Source organism: Sinocyclocheilus rhinocerous, unplaced genomic scaffold (assembly GCF_001515625.1).
Source record: "Sinocyclocheilus rhinocerous isolate Xijiao unplaced genomic scaffold, SAMN03320098_v1.1 scaffold541, whole genome shotgun sequence".
Classification (NCBI taxonomy): Eukaryota; Metazoa; Chordata; class Actinopteri; order Cypriniformes; family Cyprinidae; genus Sinocyclocheilus; species Sinocyclocheilus rhinocerous.
Genome location: NW_015658519.1, coordinates 497,259 through 522,387, shown reverse-complemented (window position 1 = coordinate 522,387; position 25,129 = coordinate 497,259). Strand labels below are relative to the sequence as shown.

The following is a 25,129-nucleotide window of genomic DNA, read 5'->3' as shown; positions in this document are numbered from 1 at the left end:
TAGATACATAAATAATCAGTAACAATCTCACACAAATAAAAAATAGTACTGACAACAAAGAGCCTTACATGAAGTTTTTCTTTAAAAAAAAATTCAATCACTAGTTGTATTAAAAACAGAAAATGAACTTTTTTTGCCATTATCTGATAATCAGTAGTATAAATTCTTGTAAAAATCCATAAAAACAACCTTTAATCTGATTAGAACCATTGAACCCAGCATGAATAAATCTTTGTAAAAGTGAGTTTATTACTGCTGTTGTGGTGTATAGTAAAAGTTGTGTCTGTGCGTGTGTCTGGTGGTGGTATTTATGTTAAATAGTCTTTTGAATTGTTCTCTTCGGCTCTTCTGTGAAGTTCGTTTATATGGTTGCTTACGGTAAAAGGGGCAGGATCAAGCTCACATGTGCTGTGGGACATAATTGACATGGCCGCGGAATCTCCCCCTGAGTGAGCGCTGGTGCAGCAGACTGGAGCAGGGAGAGCCAAAGTTGTGTCTGGGGTGAAAGTGGAGCTCTGGAGTTTCTTTCAAGATCATTTTATTGCAGCGAGGTGAGTTTTTCTTATCGCTTTTAAGCGCTATCTTTTGCCACAGTTCGCGTTTGTGTGCTTTTTCCCAATTAAACGATGAAATATGTTCCTAACGGAAAGTTGCGTGCATTTTTGTGTCTGGATGGCGGTGACGCCGGGAGTCTGGGTTAGTTGGCCAACCAGGAGAAGAGACGGAAAACTTCATTGCTCCGCTGGAAAACTGACTGTTTTGCATGGATTCTTTTTAGAAACCGTTATTTGCCCAGAGATGCTCAAAACTCGTCGTGCGACTTTCTAACGACAGGCGCAGTTTACGAGAAAATACATAGTTTGACGTCTGCGTCGCTGAATTCCAACTTTGGAATTTTGGGGAGTTTGTGATGTTCTATGTAGCGCGTTCTGTTACGTAAACGATACCGTTGTATAAAAACGCTACACTTTAGCTCTATTAGAAAGTATTTTGTTAAAGCCACGAGTCTTGGTAAAAAAATTGTTTACGTGAAATTTATTTGGGATGCTGAGTCTTTTCCTGGTGTCTTTTCTTGGCGAATATAATATTCCAAAACAGGCAGTTGCTGGAATGATGTCGAATAATATTTGGCAAAGATTTCGGGAATGATGATTGATGATATGAAGTGAAGGTGGTCAACTCCATCATGCCCTAGTATTCCAGACAGCCTATTCTTCTACAGCTGTATCTTTTTATGGAGGAAAACATTATGTGCTGCTGTCATTGTTCTGTAATATATTGTGCAGAAAGTATCTCGACTTGATACTTGTTTGTTTTTCTTTCTTTTTATTGTTTTGGTTTAATGCAACGCCGTGCATCGTTTTCCAAACGTCAGAAAGTACTGATTGCACCTTCGTGCTGGGAATTAAAGCGCAATTAGCTGCTCTGGAAAAAGACTTTTAAAGGTCGCTTTTAATCTCTTGGATGATGTTGTTGGTCACCGAAATAACGCTTTAAGATGGTTTGTGCCATACGAGTTGTGCTCTTTCCTGGACCCAGAGGTCTTATTGGAGAGAAAGAAGCACAGTATCTGTGAGAGGAGAAATGTGATCTGCAGAAAATGACGTCAGGTTTAAGTTCTCCAGCTGAGTGAGGGATTTCATAACTTTTTCTAAAAATGTAAATTATTGCACTGGGGCAGAAAAAAAGAATCAATGTTTTATTAAAAAATAGCTGCAGAAAAATAAGATGTTGCATTCCTCAGCTCCTTATCGTCTTATGTCTACAAACTTTCTCAACCAGGGACTGGGGCCAATAGGTGAACGTCCGAGGAGGCCACAAGATGTTTTAAAATAAGCTATATAAAACAATTAAATACTGGTACAATATTCTATATGCATGTCATTTCTCGGTTTTTCTTTTATTTTTTTCAGCATAGAGGAATTTTCCCAATACTTCCCATGGAGTGATAATTTGTTCTGACCTGCTTGCTTTAGGTCCTGTTACTGCAATCCTGCATTTTATTTCTTTATACGTGTGAGCCATTTTTTTTTCAATTGCACACGAAGCTGAATTTGTTTCAATATTGTCATTAAATACTGGTACAATATTCTATATGCATGTCATTTCTCGGTTTTTCTTTTATTTTTTTCAGCATAGAGGAATTTTCCCAATACTTCCCATGGAGTGATAATTTGTTCTGACCTGCTTGCTTTAGGTCCTGTTACTTCAATCCTGCATTTTATTTTTTTATACTTGTGAGCCATTTTTTTTCAATTGCACACAAAGCTGAAATTTGTTTCAATATTGTCAAAAAAGACCAGTGAAATTTTTTTTTTCTGTAAGAGCCATAAATCAAATCTATAAATAAAACGTTGGGTTGCAGCATTTTCTGCTTACATTATGCAACGCTCTGGAATGCTTGTTTCTGATTGGTCAGTCGCAGCATTCAACACACATATTTCTGAATAATGCCCGTTCCCCATGGCAACACTCTACAACCACTGTGGAAACCTATATTACCTCCATAGCTGTGCTAATGTTGTGTCTCAGTCTCTACAATATATATAACCATTTAAAGTTACATCAATTTTAATATTAATCTATTTTTGTAAATAGCCATTTTTTTTTGCAAAAGAAACCCTTCAAGAAACCATGTCAAAATTGACCAAAGATTGGCTGTTGAATGTTACATATACATTGAGGACTTTGGAGTCAAAAAAGTTGAGAATCATTGTTCAAACGTATGCACTAACTAGGAAAATGTGCAAAAAATTAGCAGTACAACTGTAGTTTCCCATGGACCCACAACCAGCATATATCTGAGACACTTTCAAAACAAAATATCTGTATTATTTTTTTAGCCAATGTCTGATGAATCGGCTTCGACAGCCATTGTTTCATCAGTCTAGGTGCTGCACTGAGAGAGCTGGCATGGGGAGTTAAACTTCCTGATTGGGCATCGCTGCAGGAATGTGCTCTTCCTTTGAGGTCATGGGGTTGTACCTGGTGAGCTGGAGGTCTGTTTCCCCAGGGGCACCTCAAATACTGCACGTGCACTCATACCCTCCCCCCTACAGTTCCCCATCATCCTGGGAGCAGCTCTGTGCTTTGATGTGTGCTGATGTTATGCAGTGCAGCGTGATAAAATCTGTTGTGATTGTTCCTAATTGCAGCGGAGAGTCCACCTTCTTGAAGACGTTTCCTGATTTTCTCTGACTGGTGCCCTTTGAAACAACTTCACATCTCTTAGTTACACTTATTTGTCAGTAGACGTTGTAAAATTCTATTTGCTCCATCTTGTGCAGGTTCAGAGAGTTCTTCTAGGAACGACTCTCCCTATTTTATACTTTGTCATAGCATCCAGTGAACTCCATGTCCTTCATCTGCTGTATGTTTTGGAAAAAAGATGAGTAGAAAAACAGTGATGGTTTTGGTCAGCAAAGTCACATGGTCTTATCATTAGACTCTCAAGTGCGCTATTTTCGCTTGTCTTCATTAGGCGGAGAAAGCCAGCGTCTCTCTAACTGTTAAGCAAGACAGAACAAGTTTGTATCTGTGCTTTAACCATTAGCGCTTGGGAAATATGCATGCGGTGATGATGTGGCCGTCAGCTGGTCCATGAATCAGGATCCTGCTGCTCATCTTGAATCAGCCAACCACGGCCACATATAGAGTCATTCAGTGGAGCTAAAAGCAGGGTTCTGCATAACAGTAATCATTGTGCTATTGTTTTTATGCATGTCTCGTTTGCGCTCTTAGCATCTTCTCGTTGCATGTTTGTTTGACACAGTGCTGCTATGTTTGTTGACAGTTGATTTAGATGAAGCTAAAAGAGGCCTTTCAACTCCATTTCCCACCGTTTTCTCTTGACAGTTGCCTCTCCACCTAACTGTACACCCGTCACTTCAGCCAGCATTGTAAGAGACAAGCTGCAGGATGTTGTTGCTGGATGCCATAACATACCTTCTTATTTAGACTGCTTTGTTTCGCATCTCTTGCAACAACCAACTAGAGTTGAAAAGAATTGACTAGTTGATGTAGATTGTAGATATCTTTAGCTTAACATGTTTAAAGGTATTGTTTACCTAAAAGAGAACGTTGTGTCATTATTTACTCACTCCAAAGTTGTTCCAAGCCTGTATGACTTTATACAATGTTTAAAGGTGTTTTGGACCCTTAAGGTGCATCAAATTTACAGTTGCTTGGTGAAATTCTGCAGACGGAATCCAGTCATTCCAATAGGAATCTGTGCAATCAGGAGATTCACACGAGGAAGAAAAAGTTCCCCATGCAGATTTCACCCATTTTCAAGTTGCTCATGTGAATTCTCTGCACTGACAAACAGAAAGCTGCTTGGTTTGAAAGTTACTTCTGTGTGAGCTGTTTTTACATTGCTAAGCAATAGACAATAAACAATAGACAATCAAGCTTTTTTGTCCATGATTTTCACTGAAAAATCACTAATGTGACTGCATCTTTATTGACGGTAATTCTTTGAGATAAAATAGTTCCAACATTCTTTAAAATATCCCTCTTTGTGTTCCACAAATGAAAGTCATACAGATTTGAAATGACATGAGTTTGAGAAAATGAAGCCAATTACTCAATTACTATAGTCTAGATTCATTTTGTGAGACTGATTACCAAAATTTTTTTTCTATAAGCTAAAATACATTGACCTGTTTTCAGGCAGTCAGATATTATAAAATTTTTGAGTTGTAAAAACATATGGAAACTGTTGTATTCCATTGCTCTACTTTGAAATGTTTCACAATGCAAGAACACAGCTTGGTTTATCTCTTGTTTTTCAGTTGGTGGAGAGGGTCAGATGCTGCAGCTCACTCCATGACACTGATTCCTGACATGCATCCACTCCGTCATGCCAATGCATTATTCAAATGGCCAGGCTTGCACATTTAGCTAAAAGCAGAGCGGAAAAACACTCAGTGTTTGGTCAGGTGGCCTCTGGTGTATGTTCGTGCTTGCATTAGCATTCAGAGTGCAGAAATGGCCGTTGTTAGCTGGACAATGGAAACTTCAGATGCGGCAGCAGCTCATTAATGACGCTTTTAGCCAGCATGCATGTGCAATGCAATGCATTTGTTGTGGTGCATTTATTGCCACTTTTGCACTAAGGGTCTGCAGTACGTACGCTGTGGCTGATCCCATCTCAAGCTGCTCTGTGCAAACACATGTCAGCAGTACCACTGTGCATATATTTGTAGTCCCAGACTTCCTGTTTTCTTATGCCACCCCCCTACCAGCAGGACATTCGACCAACACCTCCCACAATCCCTCCATCTCACCAGGTCTTGTTAACCCATCCAAGCACTCCCCCTTATAGTGTGTGAAATCTGGAGGCCTGATGGAAGATGAGGAATTTCACCCTTTGACCTCTGAGAGCGAGGAGGGGTGGACGGGGGCTATCCATTCTTACTGCCCAGATCTGTTTCAGCCCGGTGAATTTTTCCAGCTAATTCATATTATTCTTTTGGATTAGTACCGCTGATCTCTCTTTGTTCGATAGCCATGTTTTGGATGTGTGAAGTTACCAAAATAAAGTAAGCAGAGAGGTCGTGGGAATGGCAGCCATTGCTGCGAGGCCAGTGGCATCCCAGGTGGCACTGAAGGAATGTGTCAATGTTGAATTTTCGCTTTCTACAGCATTCCAGAGTCAACAAGGGGTGAAACGCCTGCTCCTTAACATTCCTGTTGGGGACTGCCAGTTTTTTGATTACAATAAATTATTTGCCTATAATTTATTTTTCTGTTCCTGTTTCTCGCACTTACAGATGATAGCCAATAAACGGCTGATGTTAAAGTTGTGTATTGTCGAAATTAAATATAAAGCACTAAAATGAATGAACAAACAAGTTTTAAATGCTGCATTTATTGGTGGATATTACATTTGATGTATTTAGAAGATTGCACAAAATAAATGATATAAAAATTAAAAGGTGAAGTATAGTAAATCTAAAAATCGGTAAAATATGTATTTCACATAAATATATAACACTTATTATATTACTTATAATATTATATTACACATTGATATAAAACCATAGGTGATTTTTGTTTTTACTTAAAAATATAGTAAACCGTTTGTACATAATATTATTTATTAATCATTTATTACATTTTATTTTTAATATGTAGTTCTTTTATAAGTGAATTTAACATCCACCAATGAATATTGAAAAGCATGCATATAACTAGCATATTAGCTGCTACTTAGTACTTATAAAGCACATATTAATGCCTTGTCTATATGACCATATTCTAGATCCTTTAATCCTATCCCATACCTAAACTTAACTATTAAAACAACTACTTTACTTACTATCAATAAGCAGCAAATTAGGAGTTTATTGAGGGGAAAAGTCTTAGTTAATAGTGAATATGTGGTCCCTAATCTAAACTGTTACTGATAACTGATGTGGTACAGATATATGCATCCCTAATTTAGTATGGTATGTTTACAAAGAACTAGGAAGCTCAGTTAATGCCTGTACTTTTCTCTCAGTGACTGACACTTGTCTAAGATCTTGTCCGTAAGCAAATGACCAGATATATTCCGGAAGCTGAGTCTGCTGTAATGGTATTTTAGGTGTGTGAGGTGAAGGTGAAGTTGAGGAGCAGGGCCATGTTTGAGTTTTTTTAGGGTGTCTGCAGATGCTGAGCCACACAGGGAAGGCTGTGTTTTGGCGGCTAGCTGTTCTTTCCCCCAAATGACCCGGTGAGGAGCGACGGACGGGTTTCTGTTTAAAGGCTTTGTGTGCAGCGAGGAGGAAGTGGTTATGTTTGTTTAAACTGAGCTGCCCTCTTTGAGCGTGTTTAGCCATGTGGGACAAATGAGCAAAATCTGTCCCCCAATTTCAACACCCCCCACCCCGTTCCCTGTATCTTCCTCCGACTGAATTCATGATCACGCCCCATTCGGCTGGGGGCTGGGGGAACCCTGAATGTTGGCCTGGGCATAAGATTCGACCGTTCCAAAGTGTTGACTCATTCGGCATTCCAGGACCATAAAATGTCCATCCAAATGTGGACGAAAGTGGCCACTTCCGCATTGCAATGCAAACTTGTAGGGAAGATTGTGGGGACATTTGTAGTTGGTGTCTTGAAAATACTTAGTAAGCACGTATCCTATTTTGAAAAATATTTGATTCTCAGAGTTTTTATTTTTGTGGCTTGTAATGGGAAGAGAAGGATGAATGGGTTTTCTTGAGAAAAGAGCTAATGGCTTAAAAATGGCACCTGTGTGAGTGCAATCCCAACCTTTGAAGAAGCACTTCTCCCTTAATACATTTGCTATGGCTGGGAATTCCTGATTTGTTCAGATTCTAAATCACAATCTTTTGATTCGATTACAGCTTTGATTCATTTACTTCATTTGGGTAGATTTAACTTATAGTGTCCAATTTGCTAACATATAAAACAAATTCTCTCTCAGCTAAGACTATAAATTATATTTGAATCAGACTGATTCAAACCAGTAACTCATCTTTATGAATTATTCTTTTAAAGGGCCGTTTTATGAGTCGTTCATTTTGGGAATCCGGCTACATTCATCCTGCTGATTGTTTTTGCTTCCCTTAAGAGCACTGGTTCATAAGAGTTGTTTGTATGCAGAACAAACTCAACTGATCGCATTGAATTTTTGCGTGCAGCTCCTGAGGACAGCTCAGTAAAAAGCCATTTCTTGCCTTAGAATTTTCAGCAAACTAAACCTCTATACTTTCTATATAAATAAACCTATATAAACCTTCTATATAAATAATGTTATGTTCTAGTTTAGAATAACAGACCTAGATAATTCACTTGTAGCTCAGTTTTGTCTAGGATGTTTTAGGCAATTGGCCTCAACGTTATCCACTTTTGATGTTAGACCGAGATGATGCACGGCATATATTTAATATTTTAAATATTGAGTAATGCAGTTGGTTGTATATTTGGACAGATGTAGACTATAGTCTGACTTTGTAAAATCCCACTTTTGCTCCATTATAACTGCACATGTGAATGTACTGACTGCTGTGGATTCATGTACTGATCTCCCTCAGACTGAACTCTTTTTCTAAGCTTAAAAAAAGGAAAAGAGAAGGAAAATCTTGAAGCACAGCCATGGGTATGGAGTGAGTCATTTTCATGTGTTTGTGGGAGTTAGGCTGCTTCCTCTCAGTTTGGTCTAAACACAAGTTCAGCATGCCAAAAAAAGTTCAGGAGAGCCGAGATCTGTGAGCTGTGTGGTGACCTGGCTGTTTACACTCTTAGTAGTGTGGTGCATATTGGAGGTATTTTAGACATTACTGTTTTTTCCTGTTTGTGGACCGACTGAGTCACCAACAAGTCTAGACCGTCCCACTACAAGAGCCATTGTAGAAATTCATTCTTTAATGTCACACACCAATAAGCATTCTTCACTTTAAATCTGGTTATAAGAGGTTATTTCTTCAGAGCAGCATTTATTTACTTTAGAAATGGAAATTTGAGCTTGAAACGTCAGACATAGAGGGATAGTTCACCCAAAAATGACATTTCTGGCGTAATGTCTGTCTCACTCCTATGAAATTCCTATGAAATGACTTTGTTTTGTCTCTGGAAAACAAAAAGAATATTTTTTTTTCCATGCTTTTTTTTCTTGATATATATATATATATATATATTACACTTTTTATATTTATTTGAAGGTGTCCTTGTTACAGTGCAATTATACATTTAAGTTCTGAGTAATATTGATTAACTACATGTATTAACTATATGGGTAGGGTTAGAATTAGGATTTGGCTTAGGCTTACTTGCATGCAATTATGCATAATTTATTGTTATTATTATAATAGTAAGTACATGTAATGTGTAACAAGGACACCTTAAAATAAAGGGTTGTTTTTTTTTTTTTTTTTTGGGTGAACTATCTTTAAGTCTCAATTTACTTTTATAGTACTTGTTGATATTTTGAATTATCTTTGATTTTTATATTTTCCGTTTATTTCAAGTTTTAGTAATTTTGTTATGTGCTTTTGTCATTTTTGTTTAGTTTTTTTTAATAGCTATTTCTATTTATTTTTATTTGAGTAATTTTAGTGCTTCACCTTACTTCAGTTAGCTGCTAAGGCAACATATATAATATAAATATTAGATGAAGTGTTTCATTTGATTTCATTCATTTTATTCAATTTCGGCTATATTTTATATTTATTTAGTTTTTAGTTGACAATAACAACACTGTAAATAATTGCCTTGTGACTTGATTTGATTTGTGAATAACAAAATGAATTGCTCTTTGACTAACTTAAAGTATAGAAGTGAATAAAAAAATTATTATTACCCAAGGAGTTGAGGCTTGGAGACCACCTCAAAGACTTGTGAAAATGTCTGACGCCCATAAGTATATTCTATTATTATGAACCTTTCCAAATGATCATTATCACATTGTTAAATTACATCAAAACTGTGAGATTGAGTAACAGTGTGCTGTGTAGGCAGACAGGCAGATGTGCTTGTGTTGCTCTGTGGGAAAGTGTTTCTGCAGAAATAAGACAGCCTCTTCCCTCTTCTCTGTCCTCCTGCATTAACAGCTACGTGGCAGTCGCACGTCGGTCAGGGACTTGGAATGAATTTTACTGCCTCCTGGACTTCTGCCTAGTGCACATCCAGATGGTTGGATGAGTTTTCTCTCTCTCTCCTGCTCTCTTTGGCAGTGTCAGGCTACTTTGTTCTCATTGCTGCTGAAAGATAGACGGACTGTTTCATCTTTTCAACTTTTTATTTATTAAAATATCTCTATAGAGTTACTGTCCTTCCTGACTCGGAAATCTTCGTTTATAACAATCTGACCAGTGACCTTTTGCTCCTATGGGACTTTGAGTATTAGTTCCTCATCGTGTGGCTTTAGTTTGGTATTACTACTTTAATGGCTTTTGAAAATGGCTTTGAACTTGGCATCTTGTTTTTTTGTTGAGCAACAGGGCACTTGAGGCATAAAAATTTCAAATATTAATAAATCAAGTTACCCCAAGTGGTTGCTTGCCAATTTGCGACAGGCCAATATCTTTCATATTTAATCAAATAAATATGGTAAAGTGGACAAACAAAGCTTTTAATTGTTCTTGTGCATAAAATCACTTTATGTGGCTGTTTCAATGCTAAAGTCCCGTTCACACCAAGTGAACCAAGTTTTGTTTTCAGCCTCTGCCTCCTCGATATGAGTACATGAACATTTATCAGGGCCATTGGAATCACTTTCAGAATGATTTTTTTCTAGGCGATGAATGATGAAAACATTGGCAGCCAATTGGAATCGACATGATCTTAGTAAAGAGCTTGAGCAGCGACAACATTATTGCAGTGTGTGCTTATAATTGTCCATTGGTGTAGACACTAGGATAGTTATTGTTATAATTATCTTTATAGTTATCGTTCTTGGTGTGAACAGACCTTAACTCAATGCTAGTCTACTGAAAACTCAAGGTGAAGTAGTTTTCTATTTAGTTAAAGGAACTATTGGCAGATTGAGCAAAGATACTTGAGCAATAAATACACCTCAAGGAGAAATTTTACCATCTACGTCTGTTCCCTCATTAGAGACTGGAGGTACTTTTCACCCCTGTGGTTTTAGGAAGCCAGTTTAGTTTAGTATGAAATAGTCTGAGGTAACCATTGGTGATAATGATGCTGTATGGTTGGCAGAAAGAATGAGAAGGAACGTGTACAATTGGTCCGTGCCTGTCTTTCTGCCGAAGTTGCCTCAAAGCATAGTTAGGCTGAAGTTCCCAAGGCCTGTCTGATTTCCCTCTGAAAGAATGGCATTGTTCGGGCATTCAGGGCCTAATTTTCATATAATAGCTATAGGCCAGACTTTTCCAGAGGAGATTTTTCCTTTCCCATAAAGGCAAGTTGCCTGGCACATGGACTTTAAACCATGATGTGGGTTCGTTTGGCTGAGCTTCACTGTGTGGATGCTGTGACTTCAGGTTTGTCCAGCAGGGCCGGCTTTCATTACCATCAAATGTGAGGCTCCTTGATCAGATCACAAACCTATTAACCTTCATGTCTAACGTAGTCTCCTTAGCAAGACTTCAGAGAGCTGTAAAATGGATTTGCATTGTTGTGAGACCCTTGAGATCCCCAAAACAAAACCAGTTGGCTAATTTGTACAATAACCGGGATAAAATGTAATATGGGATTGGCAGAAATCATGATCAGCCTGGTGACATTGAACGCCAGTCTCGGGCCTACACAAGAGCCTGGGGTTTTTATGACCTCGGAGGAATGTATAAACAGGGCAAATTCCAACACATGAAGAATTGTAAATGTTAAAGAGGTTTTTTTTTATCATAGATTTGGTTCGTAATGCTGGCATTGAAACTCAACATTTCAATGCAGATGCTGAAAAAACCCTCAAGTGTTTGATAGTGACAAGGTAGGTCAAATTATTACAAGTTGGAAATTTGAAATCATTGGTGTTGCTGTGCCAGAACTAGGCAAAGTTCTCTCCTCTGAAGAAATTCCCTGAACAATGGAGTGTTTGGAGGCAGAAGGGAGATGTCAGGGGTGGGGGAAACTCCTGAATGACGTGCTGTGGAGCGAGTCCTCTCCTCAACTGTCTGAAACAGAGAGAGCAGTGTTGCTGCCATCTGCACCACCCATAATGCCCACTGCGTGTTTCTATGCATGTTGAGTATTTTGATAACCTATTGGGAATGAGGCTAATGTAACAGCATCGTTTCTTCCCCTGGAGTTTCCAATTAGATTTCTGTCTCACGGATTCCAAACATAAACCAGGTTTTAAAGACACACACACACACATTGCATCTAAGCTTTAAGGCTGACTCAAATCTCTTTATTCCACTTTGTCTTTAGAGTCTTTCAGTTCACTTAACATGCACACTGTATCTTTTTGGAACCCAGTCAATATCAATGTGTAACAACAGCTGCAACTACGAGTACTACTACTACTACTAATAAAACTATCAATGATAATTCTATCCATAATAATAAAATTATAAACGGGAACAATACATTTTTAAATTATATTATTATTATTATTATTATTATAATTTCTAATCAAAAATAAGATGCACATATTACTGTAAGTAATAAGAATTTTATATTGTTAAATATTGTTAAATAATAATAAGCTATATTTTTATTTTACAGTACAATAGTTAAATTATGTATTTGATTTTTTTATACTAACAGCATTTGTACTTGAGTAGTTAAATATACTAATTTTACAAAATGAGAAATATTGTACTAATGTTCAGTGAATTTAACAATATTATTATTATTAAGCTTAAATATTGTAAGACAGTAAATATTTCTTTATTCACTTTCACAAGTCGAGCTTTTATATTGTTGGCAAACTGAAGTTTTTAATACAGTTTTCCACTCATTTCTGGTCTAAATATTCACAAAAGAATGTAATAAACAGAGACAAAATAATTCAAAATAAAGCATCACAGTAAAAGCCTGCCTAAGTGAAGCAGTGGTCATTGGTTATATATGGGACGCGTAAAGCAGTGAGCCAGGACAGGGACACCTGCCCCTGAAAACGTACTGTGTCACATACAGTTCAAAGTGGTTTAAAGGGGTCATGTGGTGTTGCTAAAAATAACATTATTGATGGCCAAACAAAGTAGTTTCGCTTTCACAACGAAACACAGCATTACACACAACGGGCTTGAGTGAGCGGCGGCCGGCAGGTTTGAGAACAGTGCGGCCGGCGGATTCGACGAAGGAGTGGCCGGCGGGCTTGCGGCAACCACATGTGACGACCCCGGGCTGGACTCCGCTTCGTCCACGGTGAAAGCCGATCCGGCGATCCACAGCGCGAAGTTGATGTATTTCCTCAGCGACCAGCACGGATCAGCTCCAGGCATGACAAAGCAGATATCGTCCTCTTTTGGAAGGCCAAACAAAGTAATTTCGCTTTCACAACGAAACACACAGCGTCTTCACGACATGGGGGCAGCAACAATACTACAGCGAGAATAAAAGTTACGCCTTCATTCTTTGCGTGAACATTTGGGCAGCGTTATGCAAATCTTCCCAAATAGTGACGTAGACATGTGGGAGCGTGTTCGAACGAGCCATTTTAGGTAGGCGTGGTTGACTCTTAACTTTTATAAAGAATATCTCTTTGGATTTGAGACTTTAGTCTTTGCAACTTTACAGATCTTCTTTATGCATCAAGAGCTTGTATCACTACAAAGAGAAAGGAAAAATTGAAATCGCATCATATGACCCCTTTAAGAACTGTATGTTTGACCTGGTGGGCCTGAACCTGATGGCTTGTACACATCCCATAGTAGACTTGTAAGCAGGAGTGACCTGTCTGTTTCTTTGGATATCTATTAGATATGGGGTTGTTGCATCACTCGGCCAGGTGGGATCTGACCCAATGCTAGAGCAAGTGAAGGTAAATGCTTTGTTGGGTTACATGATCGTGTTGCTTTCCAGCTGACAAAATAGATGGCCAAGCTCAATCCTTACGTTTTTGAAGGTGTGCGTGCATGAGGTGTAATGGCAGTTCACACTTTCTTTTAACATCTGCAGACTCCAGATGTATAAGGGGGTCACGAGGATGGAAACTAATGCCAAAAGTGGAAAGCTATTCTGGCTTCATGTTACTGTAAAAGCAGACCCAATCTGGTTCTGATCCAGCATGTAACCGTGTCTGTCACTGAAGTCAGACGTAATGAGAATAAGGGGAGGTTCTGTCAGATGGGGTGTGAGAGCAGCACTGATGTTCGTGCTTTGGGATTTTGCACGCAGCATCTGCTCCGCTTGTTTACCTGAAGAAATGTGGAGTGGAACCTTCTCTGCTGATGTTCCAAAACAGCTGGCCATAGTGGCCCTCCCAACAAAAACTGCAGTAAATCTCAGTGTTTGTGTGTGTGTGTGTGTGTGTGCCGCACACAGAATACCCAAAAGGATCATGTGCAGTTTGCCTGGTTTCTCTAATTTGAGGCTGAATCGATGCCCAGACTTGTTGCAAGCTCACTTTACTGACCACTGCCATGGGAGCGAGCCATGCTCCGAGGAGACCTTTGCAATGATGCGGCCTGGTCCAGACACACTGACTCCTCTATCACATGGGAAATGATGCACGATGCAGATCGAGCCAACTTGATCGCTTTCCCACAAAGCTGAGGTTCAACGGCATGATCTCAAATGCCCGTTGCCTCATTGGACGTTGCTTGCACGCAGCATCTGCTCCGCTTGTTTACCTGAAGAAATGTGGAGTGGAACCTTCTCTGCTGATGTTCCAAAACAGCTGGCCATAGTGGCCCTCCCAACAAAAACTGCAGTAAATCTCAGCATGTGTGTGTGTGTGTGTGTGTGAAATTGCCGCACACAGAATACCCAAAAGGCTCATGTGCAGTTTGCCTGGTTTCTCTAATTTGAGGCTGAATCGATGCCCAGACTTGTTGCAAGCTCACTTTACTGACCACTGCCATGGGAGCGAGCCATGCTCCGAGGAGACCTTTGCAATGATGCGGCCTGGTCCAGACACACTGACTCCTCTATCACATGGGAAATGATGCACGATGCAGATCGAGCCAACTTGATCGCTTTCCCACAAAGCTGAGGTTCAACGGCATGATCTCAAATGCCCGTTGCCTCATTGGACGTTGTGACTGGGTGATTATGCATGGAAGTGTTGTGTGCTCTGCTGACAGGGTGTAAATAATGCCCTGGCACTGTCTCACTCCTGTAATGGCTTTCAAAGCAGCTGCGGAATACTCTTTCACTGTACCGTGCCAGCCTCACCCTTACTCTCTCAACCCTTAACTCCTCTCTCACTCACCTTACTTAACGGAATATTCCGGGTTCAATAGAAGTTAAGCTGAATCAACAACATTTGTGTGTAATGTTGATTACCACAAAAATAATTCTAATTTGTCACCTGAGGTTGAAGTTAGGCACTTGGTGGTAAGTTGACTAATATTTGAAGTTGAAGTTTGTAAATGTTATGATTATTTTATGGTCTAAAGAGAGAGTTCACCCGTTGTCACAACCCAGGTTCATTCGAAATACGTGCCTCTAAATACATTTCTGCAACACCGCTATTACGTACCTAACTGCACGTTTCGCGGCAGTTTCAAAGTGAAACATCCAGTGAGTGGCGCTAAAACGATTCTTTGCGTGAACATTTGGGCAGCGTTATGCAAATCTTCCCAAATAGTGACGTAGACATGTGGGAGCGTGTTCGAACGAGCCATTTTAGGTAGGCGTGGTTGACTCTTAACTTTTATAAAGAATATCTCTTTGGATTTGAGACTTTAGTCTTTGCAACTTTACAGATCTTCTTTATGCATCAAGAGCTTGTATCACTACAAAGAGAAAGGAAAAATTGAAATCGCATCATATGACCCCTTTAAGAACTGTATGTTTAACCTGGTGGGCCTGAACCTGATGGCTTGTACACATCCCATAGTAGACTTGTAAGCAGGAGTGACCTGTCTGTTTCTTTGGATATCTATTAGATATGGGGTTGTTGCATCACTCGGCCAGGTGGGATCTGACCCAATGCTAGAGCAAGTGAAGGTAAATGCTTTGTTGGGTTACATGATCGTGTTGCTTTCCAGCTGACAAAATAGATGGCCAAGCTCAATCCTTACGTTTTTGAAGGTGTGCGTGCATGAGGTGTAATGGCAGTTCACACTTTCTTTTAACATCTGCAGACTCCAGATGTATAAGGGGGTCACGAGGATGGAAACTAATGCCAAAAGTGGAAAGCTATTCTGGCTTCATGTTACTGTAAAAGCAGACCCAATCTGGTTCTGATCCAGCATGTAACCGTGTCTGTCACTGAAGTCAGACGTAATGAGAATAAGGGGAGGTTCTGTCAGATGGGGTGTGAGAGCAGCACTGATGTTCGTGCTTTGGGATTTTGCACGCAGCATCTGCTCCGCTTGTTTACCTGAAGAAATGTGGAGTGGAACCTTCTCTGCTGATGTTCCAAAACAGCTGGCCATAGTGGCCCTCCCAACAAAAACTGCAGTAAATCTCAGCATGTGTGTGTGTGTGTGTGTGTGTGAAATTGCCGCACACAGAATACCCAAAAGGCTCATGTGCAGTTTGCCTGGTTTCTCTAATTTGAGGCTGAATCGATGCCCAGACTTGTTGCAAGCTCACTTTACTGACCACTGCCATGGGAGCGAGCCATGCTCCGAGGAGACCTTTGCAATGATGCGGCCTGGTCCAGACACACTGACTCCTCTATCACATGGGAAATGATGCACGATGCAGATCGAGCCAACTTGATCGCTTTCCCACAAAGCTGAGGTTCAACGGCATGATCTCAAATGCCCGTTGCCTCATTGGACGTTGTGACTGGGTGATTATGCATGGAAGTGTTGTGTGCTCTGCTGACAGGGTGTAAATAATGCCCTGGCACTGTCTCACTCCTGTAATGGCTTTCAAAGCAGCTGCGGAATACTCTTTCACTGTACCGTGCCAGCCTCACCCTTACTCTCTACTCCTCTCTCTCCTCTCTCACTCACCTTACTTAACGGAATATTCCGGGTTCAATAGAAGTTAAGCTGAATTTGTGTGTAATGTGTATGATGTTGATTACCACACAAAATAATTCTAATTTGTTCATTCGAAATACGTGCCTCTAAATGCATTTCTGCAACACCGCTATTACGTACCTAACTGCACGTTTCGCGGCAGTTTCAAAGTGAAACATCCAGTGAGTGGCGCTAAAACGAGGGTGCAAAATGTTACCCTGGCACATTTTTGTTACGTATTGCTGTTTGTATTACGTTGCTTCAGGTACGTATTACGGTGGTTCATAATTCAAATATCCGAGGAGTGTCACTAAAAAGTTAATGCTCTATCGTGTTGAAAATATCCCCTACACCAAACCCAACCCTAAACCTACCCGATAATATTAACAAATGCAAAAGTGATATAAAAACGCATTTTTTGATGCAGCCGTGCTGTTTTAACTTCCTTATGTGGATTTAAGCTGTTTTGTTGTACCATAGTTTCACGCGGTTCGTACCCGAGCTCTTCATCACGCAAGTGCAACGCCATTTCGCAATTCGTGCAAGCTACCGAGCAAACCTACTGAATTAGAAAACTCATGCATATGAAGCTGTATATGTGACAACATGTTCAAAAGTATCAGTTTTCAAATCTCGCAGGATGTTAAAATTGTTTTGAATTCATAACATAATATTCCTCAAGTAATTATGCGAAAATTAGGCTTTATTACTCGAAACTGTGGACCTGCAAATCATACTTTGTGTGAAAAGGAATAAAAGTTTTTGCTGCCTCTATTGTTCATTTCAACTGGAAACTGCATCTATTTGTATGTAATATTGTGCGAAAGTTACGTTTTCTTAATCAAAATGCTGGCTCTGTAAATCATACTTTGTATGAAAAAGAATAAAAGTTGTTGGAGTTTTACTGCCTCTAGTGTTCATTTCAACTGGAAACCTCAGTGATTCGTATGTATAGGTAAGTTTTTTGAGTTTTGCAGAAATGTAGGTAGAGGCACATATTTCCAGTGAGCCTATGTTGCGTTGTCATCATTTACTCACCCTCATGTTTCAAACCTGTACGAGTTTCTTTCTTTTGCTGAGATATTTGGAAGAATATTGGTACCCAAACGGTAGGGCTGTGCGATTAATCGAAATCGAATCTTAAAATCCCAAATACTTAAAATGAATAAATCAGCCTATGTAACATATGTAATACTTTAATAATTGACTTAAGAAATACAGTTCTTTATTTATAAAAAATAAACAAATATTTTCTGTGAAATTCAGTAATTAAGTTAATTCTGTAAAAGTAGTTATACCATTATAATCTTGCCTGCTGAAAAAAACTAAACAATAGAACCCCTCCCAAAACACAATAAAAATTTTTTATGGATTTCAGGGTTATAATGGGAATTTGTTTGGTTTTAATGTAAACTATAATGGTGTCTATTTGATGGATTCTATTGGTGGGCTGTAATCTGGCAGATGGCAACCAATAGAACAACAGTAATTCCTATTGGAATAATGCCCAAAACAAAAAGGAATTTTGTAATGGTTTAATGGAAACTATACGAATTTCTGTGATGGTTTCTATTGTTTTTTTCAGCAGGGTAATGATACCCATACTGTGCTGCACATTATTGACAATATTGAGCTGAAGCTTGACTTTGCAAATTTTAAATCGCAAATCAAATCGCAATCGCAATATCTGCCAAAAAAAATCGCAATTTGATATTTTCCCCCAAATCGCACAGCCCTACCAAACAGTTGCTGGTATCCATTGACTTCCATAGGAAGAAAAAAAAATACTATGGAAGTCAAGCTGTGAATATTATGAGGCCCAAAAAATTAAATATACATGGATGAATCATTCTGAATAAGATTTATAGCATGCATTTATAATGCATTAATATGATTAATTTATTTCATGCCGACGTAAACAGTTGAATTGCTCTCCTTTTGTTTTTTTCTGTTTCAATGTCTCTCTCACTTATTTGCACTTGTCCTGGAAGCACTGTTGGAAAAACTGAATGTTGTGTGCTACTTGGGATATTGGCTTCTCATGCTCGTACTTGGGTCCTTTGACAACTTTTTTTTCCCATAAGCAAACCTCAGCTGCCATCATTTTGGCCTCCTTAATGGATTTATGTCCATGGACCTCCAGAAATGTAGATCCACCTCAAAACAAGCCACGTCTCCTATGGCGTTGATTTCATGGACCAGTTGCTGGGGCGGAAGCTGCTGCCAGCTGATGTTCCACCAGTTTGGAGGAGAGCACGTTCTCTCCAAAAATATGCCTTTGAAAACATTTGGGAACATTGGCTTGGTTGCCTTTATGAGGCTGGAGGAATTTTTCTACTGCTTCAGTGTGGTTGATTTGGAATGTGAACATCAGTTTTTGATTAGGGCTAAGAGACTGACAGGGTTTGAGATTTTACTAGGTTTTTTTTTCCCAGGATAACGTCACGGAAGAGAGACAATGATGACACTTGTGCATCCATTTCATGGTGCTGGTGGAGTGAAACTTGTAGATTTAGAAGAAAAAACAAAACAAAAGAAAAATGCTGAGACTGCCATTTGTCAGGGCCGGGTCTGGACACGTCAGAACTCAAGAACTTGGGGATATTTTTCTGCAAATGACTGGTATTCGCTGGAAGCCAGGTGAGGGATGTCCGCTGTGAGGTGTTACTGTGGAATGAGAAGGTCTTTCATTGAAACGTCAGTAGCATCCAGGATGGCCTCATGTGCCATTTCGTTTGCATGCTGCTTCTGCACTCTCTGCTCTTATTAAGGGCTCTTGAGGTGCTCTTGTGTTCAATCAGCCTTATAAAAACGCTTGTGTCCCAGGTGGGCTCCATGCACAGGGAAGCCTTTGTTCCTGACAACTCCCCAGTGCAACAAGCTAAGTCTGTCAGACAGACGGACCTCCTCTCTTCAGGTTTACGAGTCAAGTGTCCCTCAGTCTTGTTTATCTGAAGTGGCGTACGTGCCGCTAGCATTGTCAAAACATAGTGAGATGAGGTCTCGGGTAATTATTGACAGAACACAACTTCAGTGGCTGTTTGATTAGCCTCAGAGAGAGGACATTAAAATGTTTGCTAAATCGTAGAGAGCAAGTCAGATAATGCTTGAGGCTGTATGAACTCTCACAGAAACAGTGACGCCAGTGAGGGTCTCTTCACTCAGCCATGAATGCAAAGTGGTTGGGTCAGTGGCATAAAAATGCAAATAAATAAATACATAAATAAAATAATATTTATATTTTATTAGACTTTATAATATAATTTTATATAATAGATTCTTTATCATAAAAAATTCAATTATATAAAAAAATGTAAAAAAAATATTGGTAATTTAATATTTTATATATTATTTAATTACAGTGAGGATGACAATGCTACTACTACTTCTAATAATGATTTGCAATGTTGTAAAACATATTAAAATATGAATAATATATATTAACTTTTTCTGCCAGTCAAAATTAGCTTTAATACAGAAATTAATGTTCTTAACAGAAGAGATGTAAATGTGTGTAGAATCTGCTTTTTTTATGTATTTTAAAATAAATTTAAAAGACAAATTGGATAAAAGGAGGGGCCATTGATCTGGTTGCAGGTGGCTGAGGGAAGTCACCAGGAGTGCACCAGGAAGCCTTCTGTTCTTTCGCCATCACCGAAGTGTGGATATAAAAATCCTCTACATCCTCCCCGCCTCACCTCTCCTCCCCCACGCATCCCATTTCTAGCAAAACCTTGCCCTGGGGCTGCAGCTTTTCCAGGAGGGAGACCAGTCGAGACATGACTCAGCAGCGGGGGGGAGGTCTTTCTTTTTATCTGTAGTGAAGAGAAGCTTTAGCGGAGAGGAATTCCTGCGCTGCCAGGGCTCCTCTGCATAAACGGCATGTCATTACTTCAATTACAGGGAGCGGATAGACTCCGCTCCACACCACTCGGTGTGGGCCGCCCCAAAATAAACCCTCAGATAGTCTCTCTTTGTCACTCTCTCGTATGAAGTAAACTGTTCTGTGTGTGGCACGTAGACCGCATCCATGCTGAGCAGTTTTGGTGGGCAGGTAGGCACGCTGAACACGCACCTCTCGGTGCATTATGCAGGTATGCACGTGTCTGCCCTCAGCATCTGAACCTGTTGAACTCTCTGGCTCGGTCTGAATGGGTGCACTCGTTTAGCTCCTGAGACCTTATTACACATCTCCATCGCTGCTCAACGGAGCCTCTGTGTAACTCTAAGCTAACAGAAGTCTCCTGCATTCCTCCCAACCCCCTACACCCGCCCTCGCACCACCTCACCCAGAGCTGCCGGCACAAAGGTGCTCCACTCTGGGGCCAGGCTTTCTGCTCCCCTCTTTTCAATACCTATTGTTGGGTGCAGGGAGCTTAATGGGAGACATGCGAGAGCCGGTTTCCCACCATATTCGAGTACCCTCCTGACTGCCAGAAGAGATGTGGCCAGACTAAGGTTGAGCTGGGGGAAGGTTTGCTCAGGTGCCTCTGTCAGTGAGCTGTTGGGACATCATGGTGGTTGATTGACTAGTTTACATCAGTTTTTTGCAGATGCTTTTATGATTCTAGTGATTTTAGGCTACAGATGAGCTATAGAAATGCTACAGTTACAATTTTCAGTAACACTTAGGATAGGGAACACACACATTCTCTGTTAAAAGTTTTCCCTCGATAAACTTCTAATTTGCTGCTTTTTAATAGTTAGTAAGGTAGTTGTTAAGTTTAGGTATGGGGTAGGGTTAAGGATCTAGAATATGGGCATGCAGAATAACACATTAATATGTGCTTTGTCTTTCAAATGTAGTGAAGTTAAAGTTATAAGTTCCCACAAAAAATAATACTCAAGTAAAGTACAGACACTCAAAAAGTGTACTTAAGTACAATACTCAAGTAAATGTACTTAGTTACTGTCCGCCTCTGTTTATAAGTACTAATAAATAGCCAATATGCTAGTAATATGCTTGCTAATAAGCAACTAGTTAATAGTGAGAATTGGAACTTAAAATTAAGTGTTACCCAATTTCCCTTTAGAATCCAAATGTCCATTTTGTACTTACGTTTTGGCATTATACACTATCATTCAAAAGTGTGTGCACGGTAAGTTTTTTTTTTAAAATTGTTTTGAAAAAAACAAAAAACTTTTTTTATTCAGCAAGGATGTTTTGAATTGACCAAATATGGCAGTAAATATTTCTATTTAAAATAAATGCTGCTTTTTTAACTTTACATTCATCAAAGAATCCTGAACAAAAGTGTATCACTTTTCCAAAAAAAAAGTAGCACAACTGTTCTTAACATTGATGATAATAAGAATAGTTTCTTGAGCACCAAATCAGCATATTAGAATGATTTCTGAAGGAAAGCATGAGCATGAAAGACTTTGACAATAAAAACGTTGTATTGTATGTAGGGTTGGGAATCATAAAGTACTTAACTATTCTTGATCCATATCAGTTTAATCAATTATTGTCATTATCCATATTTAGTTTTCTTAAGAATAAATATTTTAGAGGAAAATGATATGCAGTTCCATTGCCAAATGAGACCATTTACAAAATATATTTACAATTGCCTTAATTTATTTATTTTTTAGATTCCTTCACATCACTGTGATGCTCATTTAGATTCTGCAGGTTTGAGCCTGGCATGCAATGTGCCCTAATCCCATTTTAGCTTTTCATACATGATTTACTGTCACTTTGCTTAAAAATGGCAAGAGCCCTAAAATTACAGAAAGAGACGTATTATACCATACATGCTTTACAAAGATCTTACTCCTCTTTTTGGTGGCCCACTTTAGCCAGGAGTGTAGTTATTCAATCCTTATTCTGATTTGAATGCCTCTACAGAATATTCTCCTGGGTCCAGCTTTCATTGTATGGTGACACCTGAGAACATTCCTGTATTCCTCCATGGATGTTGTGAACCTCTGTAGGGAAAGAAACCATTTCACAACAGCGGACTAATGATATACAGATATCACACTCTTAGTGTACTGTACAGCTAAACGTGTTCTTGTATTCCTCATTTGTAAGTCAGTTTGGATAAAAGAATCTGCTTTGCCTGTAGGTCAAGTATGGAGCAGGTAGTTTGTTGGGTGCAGTATAGAGTTCGACCGATATGTGTTTTTCAGGGCCGATACTGATAACTGATATTTTGAACCAATATATATGTCTGGTTTAAAAATTAAAATGAATGTCAAAATTAAGAATAACAAGTGCTCTGACAAAAACTTTCTTTAAATGTTTTTTTATTTGAAAATCAGTTTTGAAAATGACCGATAACGACAGCCATATAAATGCTTAATATCGTCCAGGCCGATAATCGGTTGACCCCTAGTGCAGTATGTGATGTGCATACTGTCACTGTGCATGTGCACCCCAAACATGCTTGTGATCAGCAGCTGAACTTCCTGTTTGTGCAATGCCGTCTTCCTTTAGAACTGGATCTTGAGCCTTATAGAGGACCAGCTCCACTTTTCTTTTCCTATGATTTTGGTAACATACTTGTCGCTAAGATTTTGTTTCTTCATATAATACATATCACAAACAAAGCAATTGTTAAATACATCTTGACATGTTAGCACATGACAGCGTTCATTCTTTCCCTCAAGCTGAGCATTAAAGTTCAGCATGACCTGGAAAAAGGTAAGTCAATGCTTAAAGAGATGCTGTTGCCATGAGAAACAACTGTTTCCATGGTGTCGCCGCTCGGTTCTGTGAAAACATCAGTTGTGAACCCGATTGCCTGAGGTGTATGTGCTGTGGAGGGTATTTGCCGGGAAATTCCTTTCAGCATAAACATGCATAAAAATACACAGGCTCCTATGGAAGCATCCTACCTATAAAGAACAACCTATGCTTTATGGCTGTACAGCAAAAACTAGGTGCTAGGTTACTATTTGTCTTATTAATCTTGGAATTTGGCAGTTTATTATTTAGGTCTGCATGGTGAGGTTTGTTGTTATTCCTGTGTGTGTAGGGGTCTCTAGATAGATATAGTGAAAGACTGACATTTTATATTTGTTGGCAAACATCTCACTGCCTGTGTTGGTATTATGATTGAGTGAGTTGTTGTTGTCCAGCCATGACGGAGTGTGACTTTGGGCTCCAAAATGGGCAAACTCAATATTTTTCATCAGATTAGATCTCGGTTCATCTTTCAATATCACCCTCGGTCCAATATCAACTTAATCTCGCTTTCTTTTTCAGTCTGTCCTCAGTTGGATTTAAAAATGTGTGTTTCAAAAAGGATGGAGCCTTTGGAAATGTTACTTTGAACCGCAACAGGTCAAAGGCATAATTCCCGAGATCCAGAACACCCAAACACAGCACAGCTGGATGCTGAACCTCTCAGTACATCTTCTACTCATTCCAGGTCAAATTATAGGCCTTTTTCTCCCATTATGCAGATTTCAACCCAAGCAGACCATTAGAGGGAACGCTACACTCTCTCCTGCTTTTATTTATGAAGAGTTTCATGGTTGAAGAGATGGTATGAATCATCTACATGGTTGCTTTTCATCTTTTTCTGTTTATAAACGAACTCTCGTTTGCATTTAAACATCTTCGTTTACAAGACTTCACTGTCTGGCTTTCTAATTTTCTCTTTGAAGCACTTAGTTTTAATGAGAAGAAACGTCGATCAAATGTTGAACAGGTATGAGCATGAAAGATCATACTTTGTCAAATTAACTATGGAAGTACTATGGTACGGTGAGAGTATTATTAACACCACAGGTACTTTGATATATACCGTAGTACCTGAATATGAAAATGTATGGGTTAAAAATGTAATATTGTGTATAATATGTAATATAAAACTAAAACATTTTTATTTATTTTTTTACATTTACTTATATACATTATATAAAGTGTGTGTATATATATATATATATATAACAGCGCCTTGCAAAAGTATTCATACCCCTTCATTTGTTTTATGTTGCTCCCTTATGTTAAATTGCTTTAAATTACTTTTTTCCCCACATCATTCTACACTCCATACACCATAATGGCAAAGCAAAAAACTGTTTTTTAACATCTTTGCAAATTTATTAAAAATAAAAAAACTTAAATAATTCCATTGCATAAGTATTCAAATCAGTATTTGGGACAGCTGAAATTTAGCTCAGGAGCATTGCATAAGTATTCAAACCCTTATTTGGGACAGCTGAAATTTAGCTCAGGAGCATTCATATTGCTTGTAGATGTTACACAACGCCGGTTGCACCGCGCTCTTCCGTCACTTAATCTTTTTATTTTGGTGCGTCAATCTGTTAAATTACTTGGTATAGGAGAAACAGTCTTCTTTTTTCGTTTTATTTTACATTCATCGTTGATGGGAAAAGACACGTTTCGGCTCAAAGCCTTCCTCAGTGTGCAAAGCAATTCAGTCCCTTGTAGATGTTACTACACTTCAAGTGAAGTTAACCTGTGGCAAATTCAATTGAATGGATATGATTTGGAAAGGCACACGTATTAATAAAACGTCTAAAAGCTGAAAATGCATATCAGAGCAAAAACCAAGCCCTGAGGTCAAAAGAACTGCCTGTAGAGCTCAGAAACAGGTTTGCGTCAAGCCACACATCTGTGGAAGAGTTCAGAAAAAAAACTGCTTCATTGA

The 25,129-nt window shown here is 39.0% G+C and overlaps 1 protein-coding gene across 1 annotated transcript in view; it reads left to right on the top strand.

The window, feature by feature from the left end:
- The first annotated feature begins 422 nt into the window (after positions 1-422).
- LOC107722494 (fibronectin type III domain-containing protein 3B-like) overlaps positions 423-25,129 on the top strand; it is a 162,181-nt gene continuing 137,474 nt past the window's right edge. Inside the window, exon 1 of the mRNA XM_016530860.1 lies at positions 423-551. The gene's annotated coding sequence lies outside the window, so the exon portion shown is untranslated. The remainder of the gene's footprint in view (positions 552-25,129) is intronic.